This window comes from Lissotriton vulgaris, chromosome 2_1, assembly GCF_964263255.1.
Source record: "Lissotriton vulgaris chromosome 2_1, aLisVul1.2, whole genome shotgun sequence".
Taxonomy (NCBI): domain Eukaryota; kingdom Metazoa; phylum Chordata; class Amphibia; order Caudata; family Salamandridae; genus Lissotriton; species Lissotriton vulgaris.
Window position 1 is genome coordinate 1,974,424,949 of NC_141687.1, and position 24,483 is coordinate 1,974,449,431.

The 24,483-nt window shown below is 53.9% G+C and overlaps 1 protein-coding gene across 3 annotated transcripts in view; it reads right to left on the minus strand.

The window, feature by feature from the left end:
• MAN2A2 (mannosidase alpha class 2A member 2) overlaps positions 1–24,483 on the minus strand; it is a 668,437-nt gene that overhangs the window by 11,381 nt on the left and 632,573 nt on the right. The gene's annotated exons all lie outside the window — the stretch shown is intronic.

Genomic DNA, 24,483 nt, shown 5'->3' on the forward strand with positions numbered 1-24,483 from the left:
ATACCATAGGAATTTACGCCTCAGAAAGTCAGGTCCTGCTCTATTGATGGCCTTAAACACTGTACAAAGGGCCTTGAAGCAAACTCTGTTTCACCGGGAGCCAGTGAAGTTGCCTTAGCTCCTTTTTCACAGAAACAAATTTAGGAGTTCCTGAAAGCACTCTTGCCGCTGCATTTTGGGCTAGTTGTAGCTGATTAATGTGCGTTTTTGAGCGTTGAGATAAAGGCCATTGCAGTAATCCAAACGCGACATTATAAGAGCCGTAATCATAGTCTTGAGGCTGTTTTCAGACAGGAAGAACTTAATCTTCCTCATAATCCTTAAGACTAGAAAGCAGGCTGAGGACACCCTGCTTATTTGGTCACTCATGATGAGCTTATTTTCCAGCAGTACCCTGAGGTTTTTTGCTTTCCTCGTGGGGAGGGGGGAGGAATACACCAAGATCTTCTGGCCACCAGTCCGGTGTCCACACGTGGATTATTGATTATTGGCAAACATTATGACCTCGGTCTTGGTGGAGTTCAGTTTTAGGCAATTAGATGCCACCCAGTGTGAGATGGCCCCCATACAATCATGGAAACATGCCTCAGTTTCTGTTTCCCTCTCTTCCATCAATGATAGTACTATTTGGGTATCATCAGCGTATGAGGTGAGTTGGAAACCAAATTATCTGATGACACCAGCCAGGGGTGCCACGTAAATATTGAAAAGAGTTGGGCTTAGACACGAGCCCTGTGACACCCCGCAGGGAAGGGAGGAGGGTTTGGAGCTGTTACCATCCAGATCCACAGTTTGTGACCTGCTGGTTAAAAAAAGACTGCAACAGTTTCCAAGCTAGCCCTTTTACTCCTATATCTGATAGACGGTCTATCAACACTTTGTGGTGGACCGTGCCGAATGTCGTTGACAGGTCCAACAAAATCAGCACGGCATTGCCACCTCCATCCAAGGCCTCTCTAATTTCCTCTGTTGATTTGAGTAATGCGGATTCCGTGTTCTGTTCTGCTCTAAACCGTATTGTGAAGGATCAAGAGAGTTGTTAAGCTGCAGAAACACGCTCAGTTGGATATTCATGGCTTTTTCCAGAATTTTAGCCGGGAAAGGGAGCCGTGAGATGGTCCTGTAACTGTAAGGATCTTTTGCATCCAGGGTCTGTTTTTTCAATAGTCGGAGAACAGAGACCTTTTTCCAGGATTTGGGAAAAATGCCAGACCCCAGAATAGCATTCAGCAGGGGTGTGAGTGCTGTTCCAATAATTTCAGGAATTTGCTTTAAAATCCGTACTGGACAGGGATCTGTGGGGGCTCCAGACCGAATAGAGTTCAGGAGTTTAATTGTTTCTGGGGTTTCAAGGGATTTAAATTGTGCAAACACCAAAGGAGGGCAGGGGCAGTCGAGACTATGCACCTTAGGGTGATCATGTGCCCTGTTGTCTATTTGTGAGAACGAGAAAAAAAATATTTCAACTTTTTTTTGGAAGAAATCTGCTAAATCGTCACAGAGTTCAGAGTTGTTCTGACTCTTAGAGACATTAGGGGTGGACAGTTTTCTAAGGGTTTAAAAAAGTTCCTTCGAGTTTGATTTGGCCAGTGCTTTTTGTGTGTTGAAGTATTTTTTTGGGGCTTCTGACGAGTTGTTTAAAGATGATAATACTAAGCTTGTACTTTTCCTTGTCTGGCTCTGTGTACTTTTTTCGCCATTCCCGTTCCAATTGCTTACAGGCCAATTTTTGGGCGCGGAGTTCCTCAGAGTACCAGGATGCTGAAGGTTGAGCTCGTTTGGGGATCCACTTTTTTTCCGGCGCTAGAAAGTTGCAAGTTTTACCTAACCATTGAGTGTAAGCTAATGTGGCCTCATCCACTCCCAAGGAGAGAGGGCGCATTGAGTGCTTCAGGGTTTCTCCAAATTTCTCAATATCCACACTTCCCCAGACCCTGAATACAATCTCCTGGGTTAGCTTGGAATAGGCCTGATGTCCCCTGTGTCTACTTAGTTCAAATTGTATGGCATAGTGATCGGACTAGGGGAGAGGGACAACTGAGGTGTAAACCAGATCATTATTGTTAGAAAAGATTCCGTCCAAGGTGTGGCCTTTTTCATGGGTAGGGGCTGTCACCAGTTGCTTGAAATCCCCTCCGCAATAATTTGCTCCAAGCGAGCAGTATCTGGGTCATGAGGGGCCTCTAGATAGAAGTTAAAATCTCCCTGAGTCGTATAGGAGTCTTGGCAAAGCCCTTCCTCCAGTAAGGAGCCAACTGAGTCCAAAAATCCGTTCTTAGGGTCAGAGGACGGTAGAGCAATATACCTTTGAGAGTTCTATAATGCACCGAATGAAAGCTGAAGGCTAAGGCCTCGCAGGAAGAGTTGGAGGCAGTGTGAAACCTGGGTTTTAATGAGTCATGATCAAAAAATTTCTAACCCACCCCCCCCTTTTATGTGGCTTATCAAGAATGTAACAGTTAAAACCAGATGGTGAGGCTTTCACAAGATCAGGTCCTGAGGCACTATCGGTCCAGGACTCCGTAACAAAAGCCAATTTTGTATCTAGTTCCTCCAATAGGAGCGCGCCTTCTGCGCGGTGTTTAATTAATGATCTGGCATTAAAAAGAATACATTTTAAAGGTCCTGCTTCAACTATATTAGCTTTTGTAGCTGATCTGCCAACTGGGCCTATGGCTGGTAGGTCTAGGACATGGGGTAGATAAAGGCTACAGTTAGGGCAAGTGCTTACCATATATTTAGCATCAGCCTTTATCAAGATAGGAGTGCATCTACGTGTCCCACTGCTGGGATTCAGCCTGCATAGCTCATCTTTGGAATAGCTCAATCTGTCTGTGGTAAAAGGGCCAGAGGGACTGGCCCTGAGCCCGGATCGAGCGCGACAGGCTTGCCTTAGGCGCCCATCCGCTGCGCGTCCGTGTCAGCATGTGGCCTAAATAGCGTCTCGTCCGACCACTAGACCGCTAACCCTAAAGATGGCGGGCCGCCGGCTCGGTCCTCTTCCCTCCCCTTCTTTCCCCTGTGCAAATTAGCAAATTTTAGCAGCAGTCAAGTGCAGGCAAGTAAACACCGTAATAATAAAAAGCGTTTCTAAAATAAGTTTTAAAATTGTGCAAAGTCAGCGGTTGCAGCAAGTATTAGTAGCAGGCAGGAGAGCAAGTTTATAGCAGCAGGCAGGTGAGCACAGGTAAAATACGTAAAAAAAATAATTTAAAAGCACTAATCTTAACAATAGCAGGTCATCTCCTGGTGAGCATTGTACACAGCTCTGCCCAGGCAACCAGCGCTGCGCTGCGCGTCCGCATGTGGCCTAAATAGCCTCTTGTACGACCACTAGACCGCTAACCCTAAAGATCAGGTACAATGCTCGCAGGTCATCTCCTGGTGAGCATTGTACACATAATAATGAGCAACGTTACGTATTTGCTACAAGAGGAGAGTTGGAGTGTGTGCTTTCGGCCGGGGCTTGTGAGTGTGGGTGCACTGGGGTATGTGGGGAACCAACAGGGTTATCGCGTGTTGGTGTCTGTTTGAATTGGTGTAGTAATAAGGTCCATTCCATAGAGATGGGGTGCTTACGTATCTCCTTCACCTCCTCCTCCCTTAATGTGTCTTCCTCCGCCGTCACCCATTTGTGTACTGCTCCCACCCATGCCGCAATCGAGGGACCTGTGGGGGATCACCAGTGCAGAGCTATACTTATTTTAGCCAGCAAAATTGCCAGTGAGATAAAGCGGAGTGAGACTGTGTTGCTTCTGTTTCCAGAAGATACCTAATGCACAGGCTTCCCAGGTGTTCAGGTGTGAAAGCCCCGTGAGATCTCTGAGTGTGCTGTGAACATTGTTCCAATACGGCTGTAGTGTGGGGCAACTCCAGAACGTGTGGTAGAAATCTGCTTCCTGTGATCGGCATCTGGGGCGGAGGAACTGGGTGTCTGGGTAGAATCTTTGAAGGCGTGCTGGCGTTTGATATGCCCTGTGTAGGATATAGAATTGTATATTTTTAAAACATGCATTTCTGGACACCTTCTTGGGGTATTCGAGGGCCATCTCCTACTCTTTTTCGTGTATTTGGCGCCCTAGTTCCTCCTCCCAAGTGGCTCGCAGGGCCTCCAGGGGACTGTTTGGGAGCTCCCAAATGGATTTATAGAGCAATGTGGTCAGGAGTCGCTCCACTCCCATGTGTATGATCGTGTGGATGACTGGGTGAGTTGTTGGCTCTCCCGTCAATAGGTCATGGTGTGATTGATAGCTTTCTATGAGTTGCCGGTGAAGTAGAAACTGGCCAGTGGGAGTTCATAGTCATCCATAAGCTGGTGGTATTGTCTAAGCTGACTGTCCTCAAACAGAGACTCTATTTTGGTTAGGCCGTGGTCTGTCCATGTGTGAAGCATGTTAGTTGTGTAAAATTTCTCTTGTTTGGCCAGCCGACTAGAGGCAGCAGGGGGGAGTACGGAGGTGTCCCTGCCGACATACGGTATATCTGTTGCATGCATTTGCGCGCCATCGCTACTTGTATGGGGTATGTAAGCCTCGGTTTAGTGGCAGGTAGTAGTAGTAGGCGGCGGAGTTCTGGGATGGGTACCTGGCCGGTCGCTGTGTATGTCTCACCTATATGTCTGCCTGCCATCCAGTAGGACAGCCACTGTAATTGTGCTGCCGGGAAGTACGATTCGAAGGACGGCGCGCCTAGTTCTCCCTGTGTGGTGGGTAGTTGTAGTTTAGCTAGTGCTATCTACGTCTACTTGTTCCCCATATGAGCGAGCTGAGGAGCGAGTCTAAGTCCCAAAAGAAAGCTCTGGGTGGGATTACCGGCAGATTCGAGAAGTGGTACAGTAGGCGCAGGACTATTATCATTTTGGCCGATCAGGGCTAGCCGTAGGTTATTCCAGAATCCGACCACTGATCTGATTCCGGCAGTGCTCGGCGGTGGTTACCTTCAAATATGTCGGCCGGGGTGTGGTAGAGCGGGATCCTGAGGTATCGGGGGCCTCAATACTCCAGGTCACTTTCTGGTCACCCAGCCATACATCACGAGGGGGGAGGTTCGGGTGTAGTGGGTAAACTGTGGATTTGTCCCAGTTTACTCTGAGCCCGGAGGCTTCTGCGAATTCAGACAGTGTTGTCCAAATGGGTGTTAGGTCTGCAGTAATGTCCTGTATATATATATATATATATATATATATATATATATATATATATATATATATATAGTCGTCGGCGTACATGGAGACACTTGGGGCCCGATGTAGGTGGCAAATACCGGTCGGAAACGGCCAAAATCGGCCGTTTCCGACCGGTATTTGGCACTTTGAGATGTAGGGGGCCAGTATTTACCTATTCGGTATATTTACCGAATCTGTAAATTTACAGAATCTGTAAAATACCGAATCGGTATTTTTACCGATTCGGTATCTTCCAGATGTAGGTGGGACTCTTCTGAGTCCCACAGGCCTTTCAGATTCGGTATTTTAACACCCAATCCAATTGGGTGTTAAAATACCGAATCCAGGTGTGCATGCACACCCATGCCATGTGACAGACAGACATGCCCTTAGGGCATGTCTGTGTGCCACATGGCACACAAGCCAGTATTGGGGGTGCTAGAGGGTGTCAAAGTGACACCCCCTGCACCCTTGCAGAAATCGGTAATTACCGAATCGGTAAATACCGATTCGGTAATGCCCATTGATTCCTATGGGCTTTAATGCCCATAGGAATCAATGGGCATTACCGATTCGGTATTTACCGAATCGGTAAATACCGATTCCTTCCGATTCGGTAATTTTTAAAATAAAATTACCTACATCTGCCCTTCTCTTTTTTACCACTTCTTAAATACCAATTCGGTATGAATCGGTATTTAAGAAGTGGTATAAAAGATTTACCTACATTGGGCCCTAAGTGTGGTATCCGCTATGGGAATGACCCAGTGTACCCCCTCCCACCGCAGCCGTATAACTACGGGTTCTACAGCGAGGGCAAAGAGTAGAGGCGAAAGCGGGCAGCCCTGTCTCGTGCCTCTCTGCACCTCGAATTCTGGTGATATGTATCGCCCCATGTGAATGCAAGAGGTTAGTTTGGTGTACAGGAGTTGTGTGTATGCTAAGAGGATGGGACCGAATCCTGCTTGTTTTAGGACCAACAACAGGTATTGCCCTGTGAGGGTATCGAAGGCCTTCTTGAGGTCTAGGATGGGACAGGCTGCTCTGGGGAACGTGGCACCCACTTGATCTTGGATATGGAAGAAGCGGCATATATTTTGGGGCATGTTTCGGCCCGGAACGAAACCACATTGAAACCACATTGATCTGGGTGAACCAGGGGTCGTAGGATTTGTTTATACCTGTCCGCTAATAACTTCCCTAGTATCTTACAGTCGGCGGACAGAAGCGTGATGGGATAGTAGGAGGCTGTTGGACAGGCCACATGAAGGGCTGCTCTCCCCCGGCCCAAACCGGCCCGAGCCCGGTCACACAGGTACCACACACCACCCTTGCACGTCCTCCGTCCCCTCAGGGACCCCTGCCTTCGAACATATCGACCTCGTGGGCCCGCTCCACTGCTGGCCCGCGCGCCCATCCTGGGCGCCATCTTGGACACTCCACCACGAGGCCGCCTGGCCCCCGATCGACCTCAACCCTGGGCCTGGCCAGGCCTCAGACATCCCGGCACCACCATCCACCCAGGAGGTGAGCGGGCTACTTGGCAAGTCAATGGGAGAAAGAGGTGTCGATGGCTCTCCCCGCCAAGTGCCGCTCGCCCATCGCCTCCCCGGGCGCTGGCCCCACCCCCCTGCTGGGTGTCTGGACTCCCCCATCCCGGACCTCCCGACCTCCAAGTGCGAGGGTCCGGACATCAAAGAACACCAGCCCTATAACTGGGGCAGCTCCAGAGCAGGAAGGCAGTTGTATCTTGGAGTCGAGAGACGTAAAGAAGAACTCATCCTTGACGGACTACTGGCGCTGCCGTAGCTCTGCCTTGTGCACCATCGCCCTGCCTGCTGGGGCTGCCGCAACCTTCGTAACCTTCGTAATCCTTCATCGTCGTCGGGACCTGCTGGCGTGGCCGCGGACCGTTTGCAACCATCATCTTCATCGGGACCTGCTGGCTCCGCCGCGGACCGTCGCTTCCTTCGTCCATCTCGGGACCTGCTGGCTCCGCCGCGGCCCGATCATCTAGAACGCCGAGCTCGAGGATTGAGAGCTATTTCCATCTTTTGGTAACCAAGACTGTCCCGCTACCCTTTCCCCAAACCAGAGACCAGAATCGAGGGGACCCCTGAGTCCAGACCTCCTTGTACCATTTTATCGTACTTTAAGAATCGCCTATAAAATCTCGTTGAACCTTGCCCTTGTGTGGTGTCCGTCTGTGGGGGGGAAGTTACTTGTCTGTACGGTCACTGGAGTCGGCTCTCCCTGGAGACCGCTCCCCTTATCCTCGGCCGACCCTCCCGGTCCGTCCAACATTGGTGGCCAGCGGCGCGATCCGAATCACCGCATAATCGTACAGACAGTAGCTCACCCCACGACGAAATCAAGATGACAACTAAAGAAAGCGGATCCACCGAGAAATTCCAGATGGAGAAATTGGACGAGTACAACCATCGTGAACTAAAACAATTCTGCATCGAACTAGGTATCGCTACCACCGGACTAAGTACCAAAGACGATTTCAAGCATGCCCTAGAGTCTTGGGCAGAGACCGGGGTCGCCGGAACCCCCGATCGAAGCATCGCAGCAAAAACCACCATGGCTCCTGAAGAGCAAAGAACGGGTCTCTCGCAAGACGAGATCCAGGAACGAGAAAAAACCCGACTACACGAGCTAGAAATGGCTCGGCTCAAAATGGACGTTGAACTTAAGTTGGCCGAACAGAAAATAAATTTAGAGCACCTGCGTCTCCGAGAAGAAAGAGAGGAGAAACAGAGACAAAGGGAGCTCGAGGAAAAGAAACTGGCATATGAACACGAGCGACGACTAGCTGAGATTGATTTACGCAAGCAGAATAAAGAAATAGGGGTGCTCGAGCAACCCCACACCCCAGGGACAACGGAGAAAAAGGTACACATCCCCAAGGATGTCGTTCGAGAATACTTCCGAGAGGACGACATCCAGCAATGGTTTAAAGCCTACGAAATCGCTATGACTGCACACCGGATCGATAGAAACGACTGGGGAGCCGGCCTATGGGGGAGATTCCTCAATGAGGGCCGCGACACCCTGCTACAGCTCCCGGACCACCAGATGACCTCCTATGACCATATGAAAGCTGCCCTCCTCACCCGCTATGGCCTCACACCCGAAATGTACCGTCAGAGGTTCCGAGACTGCACCCGCATCCCGGGTACAACTTGGGTGGACTATGTAACCTACTTTAGCCGAGCCTTCGAGGGCTGGATCAAAGGAAGCAAGGTTACAACCTACGAACAACTGTTCAATCTCATGGTATGGGAGCACCTATCGAACAATTGTTTTATTGAACTCCGCCAGCACCTCCTCGACAGCAAGTTAACCGATCCCCGGCAGCTCGCAGCCGAAGCTGACCGATGGGAAATCACCAGAGTGGGCCGGAATGGGTCCTACGAACAGAACCGGAACAACAATGGTCAGCACCGTCCCCGAGGAGGAGGAGGAGGCCAAGGACGCGGAAGAGACAACGCTCCGGTCGCCCCCGCGGTCAGCACCACCCCCCCGGCCAACCGGGGCAGCGCCCCGGCGCGACCGGGATACCGAGCCAATGTTACGTGCCATCGATGCCAACGAGTCGGCCACTATGCCAACGATCCAAATTGCCCACAGTACCAGAGCCCAAGACCCCGCCAGGTGGCTGCTGCTGCCCTGGGGGAAGAACAGATCTCCGAGGAGCAAGAAGAATATGAGCAAGAGCATCAGGAATGGGAGCCAGCCGCCATGGCTCTAGCCTGCTTAGGGGGGAAAGACATGGTCCCGCGGGTCCCCCTACCCGCTAACACCCAGAAGTACAGCCAATGGGTGAGCATCAATGGACGCCGGGCTGAAGCCCTTCGTGACACTGGGGCCAGTGTAACAGCCGTCCGCTGTCACCTGGTGACCCCGGAACAGTATCTACCGAACATTCTCTGCCCTGTACGTTCAGCCGATAACTCGGAAAGTCTGTGTCGGATGGCCTGCGTCCCTTTCGAATGGGGGGGGGTCTCCGGCATGTTGAAAGTCACGGTCCGAGACGATGCCCCCGTAGACTGCCTCCTGGGGAATGACCTTGAAAGCTCCCCGTGGGCCGCCGTAGAACGAAGAGAACACCTGGGGATGTTAGGCGTCCCGGGCTGGGCGTGCGTCACCACCCGGTCCATGGCCGCCCGTGCCAGCCCCCGCCCAGAGGAACCCGAATGGCCGGCGCCACCGCCTCCGGTCGCCCCAGCCGAAACCACCGACCGTGACGTCCCCCCAGAACAAGCTCAACCTCCAGACCTCACTAACCTCGACCAGTGGCCTCAAGAGGGGGGGCCCACGCAAGAACAATTTCGCCAAGAACAGAAGACCTGTCCCTCCCTCGAGGGACTCCGCCAGCAAGCGCTCGCCCAAGGCGCAGGGGATACCTCCGGCACTCACTGGGTCTACTGGGACAATGACCTGCTGTACAGTGAGCAAAGAATCGCGGAGCTGGGGGCCAGCCGAGTACTGGTGGTGCCGCTCCGTTTTAGAGACTTTCTGCTAAACCTGGCCCACGATGTCCCCCTGGCGGGACACCTGGGTCAAGATAAAACCTACAGTCGTCTGGTGACCCACTTCTTCTGGCCCAAAATGAGGAACGATGTACACCAGCATTGCCGATCTTGCCCCACGTGCCAAGCCAGTGGAAAGAGCGGCCGCAAACTAAAAGCCCCCATGCAACCTTTTCCCGTGGTCACCACCCCGTTCGAGAGGGTCGGGATAGACATCGTGGGGCCCCTGGACCCGCGCACAAAACAAGGTCATCGGTTCATCCTGGTGCTAGTGGACCACGCCACCCGCTACCCCGAGGCTGTTCCCCTGCGAACTGTGACAGCCCCGGTAGTCGGCCGGGCTCTAATGGGGATCTTCTCCCGTGTGGGCTTCCCCCGAGAAGTCGTCAGCGACAGAGGCACGAACTTTATTTCTAAATATATGAAGTCCCTCTGGCAACAGTGCGGGGTTACCTATCGATTCACGACCCCCTATCACCCTCAAGGAAACGGACTCGTTGAGCGGTTCAACCGCACGCTCAAAGGGATGATCGGGGGGTTGGAAGAACCCCTCCGTCGCCAGTGGGATGTACTGCTGCCGTGCCTCCTCTTCGCATATCGAGAGGTTCCCCAGAAGTCCCTGGGCTTCAGCCCGTTTGAACTGCTATATGGACATCCAGTGCGGGGGCCGCTCAGCCTAGTCAAAGAGGGCTGGGAGATGCCCCCTCTAAAGAACCCACCAGATGTTTTCCGGTACCTCCTAACACTCCGCAACCAGACCCGGCGGTTCAGAGAACTGGCAAAAGCCAACCTAGAGGCCAGTCAAGAGGACATGAAAAAGTGGTATGACCGGAATGCCTCCTCCATCGAATTTGAACCTGGGCAACAGGTATGGGTGATGTCCCCCACCGAACCCTGCGCCCTGCAAGACAAGTGGACGGGGCCCTTCAAAGTAGTCGAGCGCAAGGGTTCTGCCACCTATCATCGACATGGAATCTTCCCGGAACCCCCTCCGGGTCCTCCACGCTAACAGACTGAAACCCCACTTTGTGCGCTCCGAACTCGGCCTCCTGATGGCCACCGACAATGGGGTTGAAGAAGACTCCGAGCCCCTCCCTGACCTCCTACGGACTCAGGAGAAAGACGGCTCCGTGGATGGGGTCCGACTCTCGGAGGCCCTCACCCGAGAGCAACACCAGGAGTGTCGAGTCCTCCTGTCACAGTTCGCCAACCTGTTCTCCCTCACCCCAGGGGTCACTTCCTGGTGTGTGCACGATGTGGACACGGGGGACAGCCCCCCTATCCGCCACCGGGCCTACCGCGTGCCAGATCGGGTACGGGCCTGCATCCGGGAAGAGGTAGCCAAAATGCTCACACTCGGGGTCATCGAGCCCTCAGACAGCCCCTGGGCCAGTCCTGTAGTACTGGTCCCCAAAGCGGCCGCCCCTGGCACCCCACCGGAACTCCGGTTCTGCGTCGACTACCGGGGCTTGAATGCGGTCACCAGAACAGACGCACATCCCATCCCCCGGGCGGATGAACTAATCGACCGCATGGGAGCTGCCCGCTACCTCAGCATTTTCGACCTGACGGCGGGCTACTGGCAAATCGGACTCACACCCCGGGCCCAAGAACGTTCTGCCTTTTCCACCCCCGATGGGCATTACCATTTCAAGGTCATGCCCTTCGGCATGAAAAATGCCCCAGCAACATTTCAGCGGCTCGTCAATCAGGTCCTGGCGGGGCTCGAAGGGTTCAGTGCCGCCTACCTAGACGACATCGCTGTATACAGCCACCATTGGTCCGAGCACCTCCACCACCTCCGAGCAGTGCTACAAGCCCTTCAGCGAGCTGGCCTCACGATCAAGGCCAGCAAATGTCAAATTGGGCAAGGATCTGTGACCTACCTCGGACACCAGGTGGGAAGCGGCCGGGTGGCCCCTCTGCAGCTCAAAATTGCCGCCATCCAGTCCTGGCAGCCACCCATCACCCAGACCGAGGTACGAGCCTTCCTGGGCCTCACGGGCTATTACCGAAGGTTCGTGAAAGACTATGGTACTATCGTGGGGCCCCTCACAGAACTCACGTCAAAAAATCAACCCAAAAAAGTCAACTGGACCCCGGAGTGCCAAACAGCATTCGAACAATTGAAAGCCGCCATGTGTTCCGCCCCAGTGCTCCAGGCCCCCGACTACAACCGGGAGTTCGTCGTCCAGACGGATGCCTCCGACCATGGCATTGGGGCAGTCCTGTCTCAAGTGAACACCGAAGGCCTTGATCAGCCAGTGGCCTTCATCAGCAGGCGCCTCCTACCACGGGAACAACGATGGAGCACCATAGAGAGGGAGGCCTTCGCTGTGGTATGGGCCCTCAAGAAGCTCCGGCCCTACCTCTTTGGCACACACTTTCGGGTGCAGACCGATCACCGACCCCTGCAGTGGCTGATGCAGATGCGGGGGGAAAACCCGAAGTTACTACGTTGGTCCATCTCCCTACAAGGGATGGACTTCACAGTTGAACACCGGCCTGGGCCGGATCACGCCAACGCAGATGGCCTGTCCCGGTTCTTCCGCCTCGACGAGGAGAGTCCCCAAGAGGATGGGTAACTCTCCCCGCCTTCAGCTGGGGGGGACGCATGTTGGACAGGCCACATGAAGGGCTGCTCTCCCCCGGCCCAAACCGGCCCGAGCCCGGTCACACAGGTACCACACACCACCCTTGCACGTCCTCCGTCCCCTCAGGGACCCCTGCCTTCGAACATATCGACCTCGTGGGCCCGCTCCACTGCTGGCCCGCGCGCCCATCCTGGGCGCCATCTTGGACACTCCACCACGAGGCCGCCTGGCCCCCGATCGACCTCAACCCTGGGCCTGGCCAGGCCTCAGACATCCCGGCACCACCATCCACCCAGGAGGTGAGCGGGCTACTTGGCAAGTCAATGGGAGAAAGAGGTGTCGATGGCTCTCCCCGCCAAGTGCCGCTCGCCCATCGCCTCCCCGGGCGCTGGCCCCACCCCCCTGCTGGGTGTCTGGACTCCCCCATCCCGGACCTCCCGACCTCCAAGTGGGAGGGTCCGGACATCAAAGAACACCAGCCCTATAACTGGGGCAGCTCCAGAGCAGGAAGGCAGTTGTATCTTGGAGTCGAGAGACGTAAAGAAGAACTCATCCTTGACGGACTACTGGCGCTGCCGTAGCTCTGCCTTGTGCACCATCGCCCTGCCTGCTGGGGCTGCCGCAACCTTCGTAACCTTCGTAATCCTTCATCGTCGTCGGGACCTGCTGGCGTGGCCGCGGACCGTTTGCAACCATCATCTTCATCGGGACCTGCTGGCTCCGCCGCGGACCGTCGCTTCCTTCGTCCATCTCGGGACCTGCTGGCTCCGCCGCGGCCCGATCATCTAGAACGCCGAGCTCGAGGATTGAGAGCTATTTCCATCTTTTGGTAACCAAGACTGTCCCGCTACCCTTTCCCCAAACCAGAGACCAGAATCGAGGGGACCCCTGAGTCCAAACCTCCTTGTACCATTTTATCGTACTTTAAGAATCGCCTATAAAATCTCGTTGAACCTTGCCCTTGTGTGGTGTCCGTCTGTGGGGGGGAAGTTACTTGTCTGTACGGTCACTGGAGTCGGCTCTCCCTGGAGACCGCTCCCCTTATCCTCGGCCGACCCTCCCGGTCCGTCCAACAGAGGCCATCAGTTGTGGGTCGCGATTTGGTTTCAGGAAGGTTACAATAACTGATTCCCGGAGGGATCTTGGTAGTTCTCTTTTCTCTAGTGCTGTCGCGAACATCGTCACCAGGCGGGGGACGAACAGGGGGGAGAAGGTTGTGTAGTATTCCAGGGGGATGCCATCTAGCCCCGGAGCTTTGTTGCGAGCCAGTGCATGTAGTGCGTGGGTGACATCGGCGGAGTGTATCTTTGCATCTAGTGCAGTTCTCTCTGCCTTCGTGATTTTGGGGATCGTCAACGGGTCAAGAAAATGGTCAAGTATTTCCTGCCCTATCGGTGTTGGGCTACGGTAAACCTGAGAGTGGATTAGTGGAACGCCAAGAGGATTTCCGCCTGGGACAACACCAAATGTCCGAAGGGGTCTAGCACTTCAGTAATGGGTTTCACATCTGTGTCTTGTTTGGCTAGCCATGCCTATAAGGTACCCGTTTTATCCCGCTCCTTATGCATCCGGGTTGCATACGCCCTGAAGTTGCTCCGATGGAGGCCGGTGCTGGCGGCTAGGTACTTTGTCTTTGCTTTTGCTACTTGTACCACTGCCTCCTCAGATGCGTCGTCTCATTTAGTTAGGGCGGCTAGCTGTGCTTCGGCTTTGGTTAGTGCTTGCTCCAGTGTCCGTTTTAATGCTACTATTTGTTTAATACATTCTCCCCGGGTTACTACTTTGAATGTGTCCCATTCTACTAACGGAGATGTCGCCGTACCTGCGTTGTGTGTGAAGTATTCCGGTATGCTTTGCCCCTGTTCGTGTTTAAAGACTTGGTCCGTCAGGCAGTCCCGTGACAGTAGCCAAGTGGGAACTGGAGGGGGGGGGACGGTCTCCAGTTTAACTGCAGGATGTGGGCGTCGTGGTCAGAAATAACCCGGCGGAGGTAGTCCGTGTGTTGAATTATGGTTATCAGCGGCGCTGAGCACAAAAATCTATCTAACCGGACCCACAGGTTATGTAGTATGAAGTGGAATGAGTACAGTAGAGTCTGTGGATGATGCATTCTCCATGCATCTGTGAGTGCCCATTGTCTGACCCAGGCCTTAAACCGTTCTGTTGGTTTGTAGGCTGGAAAGTGTGTGGGTGGGGGGTGGGACCGATCTATGGGAAGGTTTAGTGTGCAATTATAATGTCCCCCTAATATCAATGGTATGGAAGTGAATTGGGCCAAAACACCTGTGAGGCAGTTCCAGAACCTGCCTTGCATATATACTGCCCAAAAGTACTGATTGCCCATCTAAGAGACCTTCCAGTAGGGCATACCTCCCCTCCTTGTCTACCACTCTTCTCAGTTCCTGGAATGGGGCCCCTATCCGAACCAAAATCAGCGCCCAGTGTGCGTATGCAGAGTATGACGTGGCACATAGAGTTCTGCGCCATTTGGCCTGCAATTTTCCTATTTGCGATGTGGTCAGATGCGTCTCTAGCAAGAGCGCGATCTGTGCGTTCTGGTATTTTGTATATGAATATACAGCGTAACGTTTGCTCGGTGTATGGAGGCACCTAGTGTTCAGCGTTAAGATACTGATGTCTGTGTTCTGCATTGTGGAGAAGTGTGGCTCAATGGTTAGAGCAGCAGACCCTGATGCAGAGGTCTGGCCCGGACCAGGGTTCAATTCCCGCCTCAGGCGGGTCTTGGGCTAAATTTCCCCGGACCTGACAATTCTCGCCTCGGTGCCTATTCTAATCATGGGTCCCACACTGCAACTCTGGGCAATAGCTTGCTTAATCTCCACAACGGCCCCAACAGTGCCAGGATGCTTGGCCTCACCTTGGGGGGCCCAGGAGTGGGCACTTCACATGTTAAGGCCAGGAGGAGTTCCAGAGCGGTATGTGTACAGCGCCGTGATACCCCTTGGGGTGATTGTGCGCTATATAAGCACTACAACATTGTCAGCCATTTAATGTTGTCCGTACGTGCTAATGTGGCGAGTATCAGCTTGAGCATTGTGCCAGACGATTCCTTAACAGCGTGATAAACGTGTGTGAAATGCGATGTCGCCCATTCGCGTGATGCGGTTACCCTAATATGTGAAGGTCCATAACGGGAAGGGACTGGGGCAATGAACTGTAAACTGGAGTTGGTAAACAGTCCCAATATCAAGGACCTATCGTCGGTGACTATACGTCCAAAGCTACTCTCATAGAAGAGGAGAGTGTAACAATATGATGTGGGGGTTGCAGTGCGTGTATGCGAGGCTGTTCGCCGACCGGGCATTTGCAGGATCATTGGTCGTCGACTGAATTGTTCTTGATCATACCTGCGCAGCGTGCGCTTAAAGGGTGAGTCTTGGTTGCACAGGCTGTTGAGGGGCTACCAGTCAGGTCACCTTATGCAGAGAGGGTTTCAGTTTGTCCGTCCAACATGGCATCAGCCGTCTGGAGGGTAACCAAGGGGGGTGTAATTGAGTCCGCTACAGAAAGCGTCCGTCACTGTTATCTTCTCCTTCTGAAGAAAAGAGGTGTGGGGCTCGATCTGTGTCGTCTGAGGGTGGAGAGGTCTGTAGTTCCGTCACTGCTCTAGAACCTTTCGTCGCTCCTTCATGATTTGCTCCAGGTCTGGAGATTCCTGGGTATGGGTCTCAGTCACCCTGTCTTTACCGCTGCCTTGCTGCTTCGAGTTACGTCTTCTGGTGCGTGGTGACTTGAACCTTGGGCCGCGTGTGGTCTCTGCCCTAGGTTGTTGTGCACAGTGCTGAACCGCCCATTCGTGTGCCTCTTCGGCGTTTGCAAATAAGATGGAGGAACCGTTATAAATACCTTCGAGGCGGGCAGGGAAGAGCAGGGAATATAGTATGTTGTTCGCCTGCAGTCGTCGTTTCACTTCCAGGAAGGATGATCTTTGTTGCTGCACCGCCCGTGCGTAATCAGGGAATATCATTACCTGTTTATTTTCTACCTGCAAGGGACCAGATTGTCTAGCGGCACAAAGCACCATGTTGCGGTCTCGGAACTGCAGGGATTTCGCCAGCATTGGTCTTGAGCGGTTCCTGGTGGGGGGGCGGGGGGGTTGGGAGCTTGCGGGCTGGGACCCTGTGAGCACGTTCTATGGAGAAGAATGCTGTCCGATGAACCGTGGGAGTGAAAGATTTCACTCATGCTTCCATGTGTTCTACCGGGTTCGCGCCTTCGATTCCTTCTGGAAGTCCCAGCACGCAGATATTACAGCGTCTCTAGCGCCCTTCCAAATCATCCACATGCTCTTCCATGGTGGTCAGGCGGCTCAGGACTGTTTGGAGTGTCGTCTGGTGTGCCTTGACAGAGGGTTGCAGGTCATGTTGGCACTTATTTAGGCTTTAGTCTGCTACAGCTTTTTGCCCATGTCTGGGTATTTGGCATGTTCTCAGGCTCAGTCTCTGGCACAGTCGTATGCTGCGAGGTTCTCAGCATCCCCATTGTGTTGTCTGGGAGAGTCCCTCACACAGTGATCGTTGCTGGTGGCTGTGGAGTATGTGTCAGAGTCCCCGCTTATTGGGTGCCCCGATGTCGGTTGTGGTGGTTTCGCTGGTCACAAGGGGCGTGCTGGGCAAGGAAATAAGGATGCACCGGCTCAGTGGGAGGGGCGGGGGGGGGGGGAGAAGCCCCGTTCCGATTGCCCATGCGGCTGGCCCACTTCCTTGTGGTTTTGTAAGATTTCGGGTGTTGCTCACTGTGCGCGTTGCCCTGGGAAGAATTTCAGGCAAGGATCGTAAGTGTTCCAGCAGCCAAGTCAAGCTCCTCACCAGGGATAAAGGGTACAGACTGATTCAGGTGTTTAAATTGGTACAAGCAGCAGTAGTGGGGGGTCGCTCTTACATCGCACTTTGACCTGGGGGGTCCGCCGCTCACCTCTTCTTTGTCGTCGCAGTGTGCTCACGGAGGGCTTAGAGTCTTGTCTTCAGTCTCGTCGTTCGCTGCGACCCTCGGATGCCATTTAGAGGTCAGGCGGCACCGGCAGAGTGCATTTCCTCGGTTTGCGACTGGGCCGGGCTTGGGAACTGTCCACCCACCCCATAATCGCTGATTGCAAGGCTGGCACCCCCGGCACCACTCGGTTGCACTCCGAGCCTGGGCCGTCTTCTGGATCAGGTCCGCAGCGGTAAAAATGGCAGGCTGCCTCTGGTCTCCGCCATCGCCGGCGTCCATGGAAATGGAAATGGATGTGAATTTGTAGAGCGCGAATTGCTGCCCGGGGGCGTCCAAGCGCTAGAAAATAACAAAGGCGATCTCGTGGGGTGGCTAGCTGGGAATTAGTAGGGAAGGTTGAAAAGAAATGTTTTTAACTGCTTGCGGAATGAAGAGAGGTTGGGGTTGGCTCTAAGATGCAAGGGAATAGCATTCCAGGTCTTTGATGCATTGTAGGCGAACGTCCTGCCGCCAGACCTGGTCTTTTTTACTCTTGGGGGCATAGCCATGAAGGTCTGGCTAGAGCGGAGGTTTCTACTGGGTAGGTAATGGGTGACTAAGTCACGGGTAATCATGGGACCTGTATCCCAGAAGGCCTGATGGGCAATGCACATGGCCTTGAAGAGGATTCTCTGGCGTACTGGCAGCCAATGAAGGCTGACCAGACCGGCCCTCACTGATTGTCTGCGAGGAAGCTCGAGCAGTGAGCGGGCCGCACAGTTCTGCACTGTCTGGAGTCTGCGTAAGGTGTAGTCTGGAGCGCTGAGGTATAACACGTTGTTAAAGTCAAGGCGAGACTGTATCAGACCCTGTATGGCTACCTGCTTGGCTTCCATGGGTAGGAGAGGCAGGATTTTCTTTAGCATCCTAAGGAGGCCAAAGCAGGTAGCAGAAAGTTTTGTAGCTTGAGTATTAAATGAGAGGGATCTGTCCAGCCATACCCCAAGGCTCTTGATGTTGTCCTTTGGTGCTGGAGGGGGCCTAGACAGGGGGGCCATAAATAGTTGAAGTGGGGGTCGGAGGGGCCCAGGAGCATCAGCTCCGTTTTGTCCCCATTCAGTTTGAGGGATGATGAGGACATCCAACTCTTTACTTCTTTTAGGCACTCTCTAAGTCCGCCTGACGCAGGCGTGTTGGCTTCCTGCGTCAGTGAGACCACCAGCTGCATGTCGTCCGCATAAGAAATAATCTTAATCCCAAATGGGCGGACGACGTCAGCCAGTGGACTCATATAGATGTTGAAAAGTGCGGGGCTTAAAGAGGAGCCCTGAGGGACTCCGCACCTTAATGGTCTACTGGTGGACACGGACTCACCGTCGAAAACTCGAAAGGATCTGTCCTCCAGGAAGGATTTGAACCAGAGCCAGGCTTTGTCCTTGATTCCGGCGCTAGACAGACGGTACAGCAAGGTGTCGTGGCTGACCGTGTCAAATGCTGCGCTGAGATCAAGGAGGATCACTGCCACCGATCCTCCTTGATCCAGGATTTTTCTGGATTCCTCAATGACCATAAGGAGGGCTGCCTCGGTCCCGTGTTTGGGTCTGAAGCCCGTCTGGGTGGGGTCTAACAATTGGTAGTCTTCTAGGAAATTTACCAGTTGGAGATTAATGTATCTTTCCAGAATTTTACTCACCCACGGGAGAAGGGAGATGGGCCGGTAGTTGCTGAGATCTAACGGGTCCAGATTAGGCTTTTTTAACAAAGAACGGACCATGGCCCGTTTTCAGACTGGAGGGACAGTGCCGGAAATGATAGATGCGTTCAAGACATCCCTGATAGTTGGCAGTGTGATCTGGGATGCTGACATTATGATGTCCGGCGGAGCTGGATCATCAGGGGAACCGGATTTTACTTTCCGAGCTATGGATTCCAGAGTTGCAAGATCCAGGAGAGGGAAGTGAGCCAGAGTAGGTTGAGACTGAAGGGAGGGAGTTGCTATGACTTTATTGGTCCATCTTCTGTCCCCTTTCACAGTCTTGGGACGGATGTCAGCTATACACGATGTCAAGTTGTCTTTTCACCGCTTCCGCCCCCACCCACCTGGCCGTCTGTCTTGCGGCTCACGCCTCTGGTATGCACCCCTTGGCTCAACCCGATCGCATAGGGGCTAATGTTCAGTGCAGACAGGTGCCATCTTGCCGCTGGGAGTCGTGGTTCCTAAAATTGCGATTTTCGTAGAGAATCTGCCCAATTGCTGGGTTACTGGTTCCCGGCTTGATGTTTCTTATAGTCCAACATCAGGGTGTTGGCTCAGCGCCCAGATTCGACGTAGGGAAGTGGGCAATATGCTAGCCCTATCGCGGAGCCTCAGAAGGACATATCTGCCATCGCAGCCTGCTTGGACAGAATATGGAAATTTTGAATTTGTTCTTCGTCACTGGCACCAGGTTTCATACATGAAGTCAAAACAAATGGGAAACAAGCATTGGCATAGCCAATAGGTCTCGCCTTTGGGACCTTATCAGTGTTTAGTCATGCAATAGTTGATGTTGTTGCACCAAGTAGATTGTGCTGGATAACTACACACTTACAAGGTCCCAAAGGTGAGACAAATAAAACGTTATTTTTGAAAGCTGTGCGCACTGTTTTCATAGCATCGAGCAGCCGGTGGTAAACAAAGCACAAGTTACTACTTGTGTAACGATATATCTGTAAGAGACATTAGTTAGTGATAGATTCCTTACCTTAGAATATCCCCAGGCGTCAGACTGAATCCGGAAATTTTTGCGTAGCAGTACCCTTGCGCGTCGGTAGGCGTCGTCTGCGGCTCCGTGTCCGTCGTGGGCGCCATGATGACGTCGTCGGAGTACTTAGACGCCGCCTCCGCGTGCTGACGTCAGTTCTTAGACACAGCTTTTCCGCGCCAAAAACGCAGAGCCATGTCAAAAACCGACACTGGTGCCATTGAAACTAGGGCCCTGAAATGGGATGACCGTAACCCTAGATATCGGTTCGCAAAACGGGGAGGATGGGTGGGTCAGTAAGGAATCTATCACTAACTAATGTCTCTTACAGATATATCGTTACACAAGTAGTAACTTGTGCATCTGAAAGAGACACGTTAGTGATAGATTCCTTACCTTAGAATAGATACCCCAGCAATACCAACCCCGGTGGTGGGTCTGCAAACCAATAATCACACCAGAAAGTCCTGGAGGACGGAACGGCCAAAGAAGCCATCCCTCCGGCCTTGGCTGTCCAGGCAGTAGTGTCTTGCGAACGTGTGCAGCGAGGCCCACGTAGCTGCCTGACAAATGTCCTGCAAGGGGACTCCTCGGCCCAGGGCAGTAGTAGTCGCCGTGGCCCGAGTGGAATGGGCCCTCAGCCCAACAGGAGGTTCCTTTTTAGCCAAAGAGTAGCACGCTTGGATGCACAACACGATTCACCGAGAGATGGTCCGTTTGTGCACCGCCCGTCCTTTCTTAGCGCCCACGTAACCAACAAAGAGTTTGTCATCCACCGGAACTGGCGTGTGCGATCCAGATAGTATGAGAGCGCGCATTTTGGGTCCAGACGGTGGAGCCTCTCTTCCTCTTTCGAGGGATGCGGAGGGGGAAAGAAGGTGGGCAAGGTGATGGACTGCCCGATGTGGAAGGCTGTGATTACCTTAAGCAGGAAAGAGGGTTTTGTCCGCAACACAACCTTGTCCGGATGGACAGAAAGGAAAGGAGGTTTAGAGGATAGAGCCTGGAGCTCACTCACTCTCCTGGCAGAGGTGATGGCAACCAGGAAAGCAGTCTTCAGAGTAAGAAGGCGGATAGGACCGTTGTGAAGTGGCTCAAAGGGAGCGCACATCAGAAAAGTAAGAACCAGGTTCAAGTCCCACTGAGGCATCACGAAGGGAACAGGTGGAAACGTGTGTGTGATGCCTTTCAGAAAACGATTTACAAAAGGGGACTTGAACAAAGATGGTTGATCAGGCAGCCTTAGGAAGGCTGAAAGGGCAGAAAGGTAGCCCTTGATGGTGCCCAGAGCAGAGCCCTGCTGGGCAAGAGAAAGAAGGTAGAGAAGAACCTCAGAAAGAGGGTCATAGAGAGGATCCACAGCCTTTGCTGTGCACCATGCCACAAATCTGTTCCACCTGCAGGCGTATACCGAATTTGTGGAGGGACGCCTGGCTGCCAGAATGATATTACAGACTTCAGGAGGCAAGTCAAATGGCCTCAACTGTCGCCGCTCAATCTACAAGCATGGAGGTGGAGACTGGACAGGTTCGGGTGGAGGACCGTCCCCTGTTGCTGCGACAGAAGGTCCTCCTGAAGAGGCAGACGAACCGGGGGATCGACTGACATACTGAGTAGCTCGGGATACCAGTACCTTTGTGCCCAGTCCGGAGCCACAAGGATGACTTGGGCCCGGTCGCGTTTGATCTTCTTCAACACTCTGGGCAGAAGTGGTATAGTCGGAAAGGCGTACAACAGACCGCAACACCACTCGCGATGAAAACCGTCCCCGAGCGAGTGCCGCCTTGGAAATTCCAACGTGCAAAACTGATGACATTGCGCGCTCCCTTCTGTGGCGAATAGATCTAACCAAGGCTCTCCCCACTGCTGAAAGAGGCCTTGCGCCATGTCCGAGTTCAGACGCCATTCGTGATCCATCATGCACCGACGGCTTAGTTCGTCCGCCCTGGCGTTCAGAGAACCTGCCAGGTGTTGAACCACCAGGGTCACGCCCTGATGTTCCACTGCCAGAGGCGCAGAGCCTCCTGGCATAGGGTCCACGCCCCCACCCCACCCGGTTTGTTGCAGTACCACATGGCGGTGGTGTTGTTCGTGAACACTTGCAATACACTCCCTCGGACAGAGGAGAGGAATGCCTTCAGTGCAAGACGAATAGCCCGCAGCTCCAGAGGGTTGATATGGAGCCGGGACTCCGCCGGAGACCAGAGACCTCTGATCTCCGCCTCTCCCATGTGGCCTCCCCAGCCCTGGAGGGACGCGTCCGTCACAACTACGTGCTCCGGTTGGGGAATGGAGAGGGATCTGCCGCTGACCCAATCGCGGTCCGTGAGCCACCACTGCAGCTGTCTCGCAGTGCCCTCTGAGATCAGGACATGGTAGGACCTGTTGCCCTGATGTTGGGCCCACTGGAACTTCAGGTCCCACTGCAGAGCCCGCATCCACCAATGGGCGTGATGCACCAGAAGGATGCAGGAAGCCATCAGCCCCAGAAGCCGCAGCGTCAACCTGACCGAGACTCGGGATAAAAAGGCTGAAAGATCGGAATCAGAGCCTGAATATCCCGAACCCGCTGCTCGGGGGGATAAACCCGAAACTGCGCCGAGTAGAGAACTGCTCCGATGAAGAGGAGCTTTTGAGAAGGACACAGGTGTGACTTCGGCACGTTGATGGAGAACCCCAGCAGGTGCAGGAGATCCGCCGTCGTCTGGAGGTGGCTGACGACTGTCTGGGGCGAGCCCGCCTTCAACAACCAGTCGTCAAGGTAGGGGAAGACTGAAAACCCTAACCTGCGCAGATGAGCTGCGACCACCGCCATCACTTTCGTGAACACCCGTGGGGCGCTTGTAAGGCCGAAGGGGAGCACGGTAAACTGAAAGTGCTCGTGGCCTACCGTGAACCGCAGGTAGTGCCGGTGGGCCGGCAGGACTGGGATGTGGAAATAAGCATCCTGCAAGTCTAACGCTACCATCCAGTCTCCTGGGTCCAGGGCAGCTAAGACCTGAGCCAGTGTCAGCATTTTGAACTTCTACTTCCGGAGGAAGCCGTTGACGTTCCGTAGGTCCAAGATAGGGCGTAGGCCCCATTTGCCCTTCTTGGGTACCAGAAAGTAGTGGGAGTAGCAACCACACCCTACTTCTGTCCCAGGAACTCGCTCGATGGCCCCCTTGGCCAAGAGGGCCGTAACTTCCTCTCGGAGAAGTGCCAAGTGATCCCCCGACACGCGGTGGTACTGCGGTGGCATGGCTGGAGGGGTCGTCTCGAAGGGGAGGGAGTAGCCTCTTCGGACGATTTGCAGCACCCACCTGTCCGATGTGACAGCGCGCCAGTGGGAGTGGTGATGGCGAACCCTGCCCCCCACTGGCGTCTCATGGGCCTAGGAGGGTTTTGAGGCGGATGCTGCGGGGGAAGGTGTGGACTGACCTTGCCGTTGTCCCCCACCGCCTCCACGGCGATTTCCACGGCCGCCACCGCGTTGTATGTTAGTCTGCGGTGCGTGGCTGGCAGCACATGTGGGGGTGCCCTTTCCTTGGCCACGATTGGCCACGAAAGGAGCGAAAGGCACCCGTTTGCTGGCGCGGTGCCGAGAGGCCCAAGGACTTGGCCGTAGCCCTGGAGTCCTTAAAGCTCTCAAGCGCATGGTCTGCCTTGTCGTCAAAAAGGTGACGGCCATCAAACGGCATGTCCATGAGAGTATTCTGGACATCCGTTGAAAAGTTGGCGGACCTCAACCAGGCGTGGCGACGAATCGCCACCGTCGTTGTCATCGCTCTGCCCAGTGTGTCGCTGGTATCCAGCCCACACCGGATGGAGAAACGTGCCGCATCTCGACCCTCCGCAAGGGCTTGGGCAAGTTTAGCCTTGACCTCCGCCGGGCATTGCGGCAGCACGTCCGCGACCGTGTCCCACAGGGAGGGGGTGTAATGGCCCAAGAGGCATGCGGTGTTGGAAGACCGCAGTCCCAAACTAAGGGAGGGGAATATTTTCTTTCCATAATTCTCATACCTCTTGGATTCCCGATCAGGCGGAGCCGACGGGAATGCGGTCTGGGAATTAGAGGACTGGATGACCAGGCTCTCGAGGGTGGGGTGGGGTTGACAGGAAACAAGCGTTGCCCGGGGCCGGGCGGTGGCGTCTGGCCACGTTCCTATCTACAGGCTGGCCTGTAGCGGGCCTGGACCAAATGCCCAAAAGAACGTCTGTCAAGGCCTCATTAAACGGCAGCAGAGGCTCTGTTGAGCTTGACTGCGGTTTAAGGACCTCAGTGAGGAGGTTAGTCCTCACAGCTGCGATGGGGAGCTCAAGGCCCAAGGCCTTGACTGCCCGCGTCAACACCACACTGAAGGTTGCCACCTCCTCCGTAGCCACGGTAGGGTGGGAGACAAAACCAGTGACCGGCAAAGTGTCCAGACCACTGGCATCCCCAAGTCCACCTGTCCAGTCCTCCTGGGACTGACACTCACATGTCAGAGGGTCACCTCCCAATACTCCTCTTCACCCATCTCCTGATAATC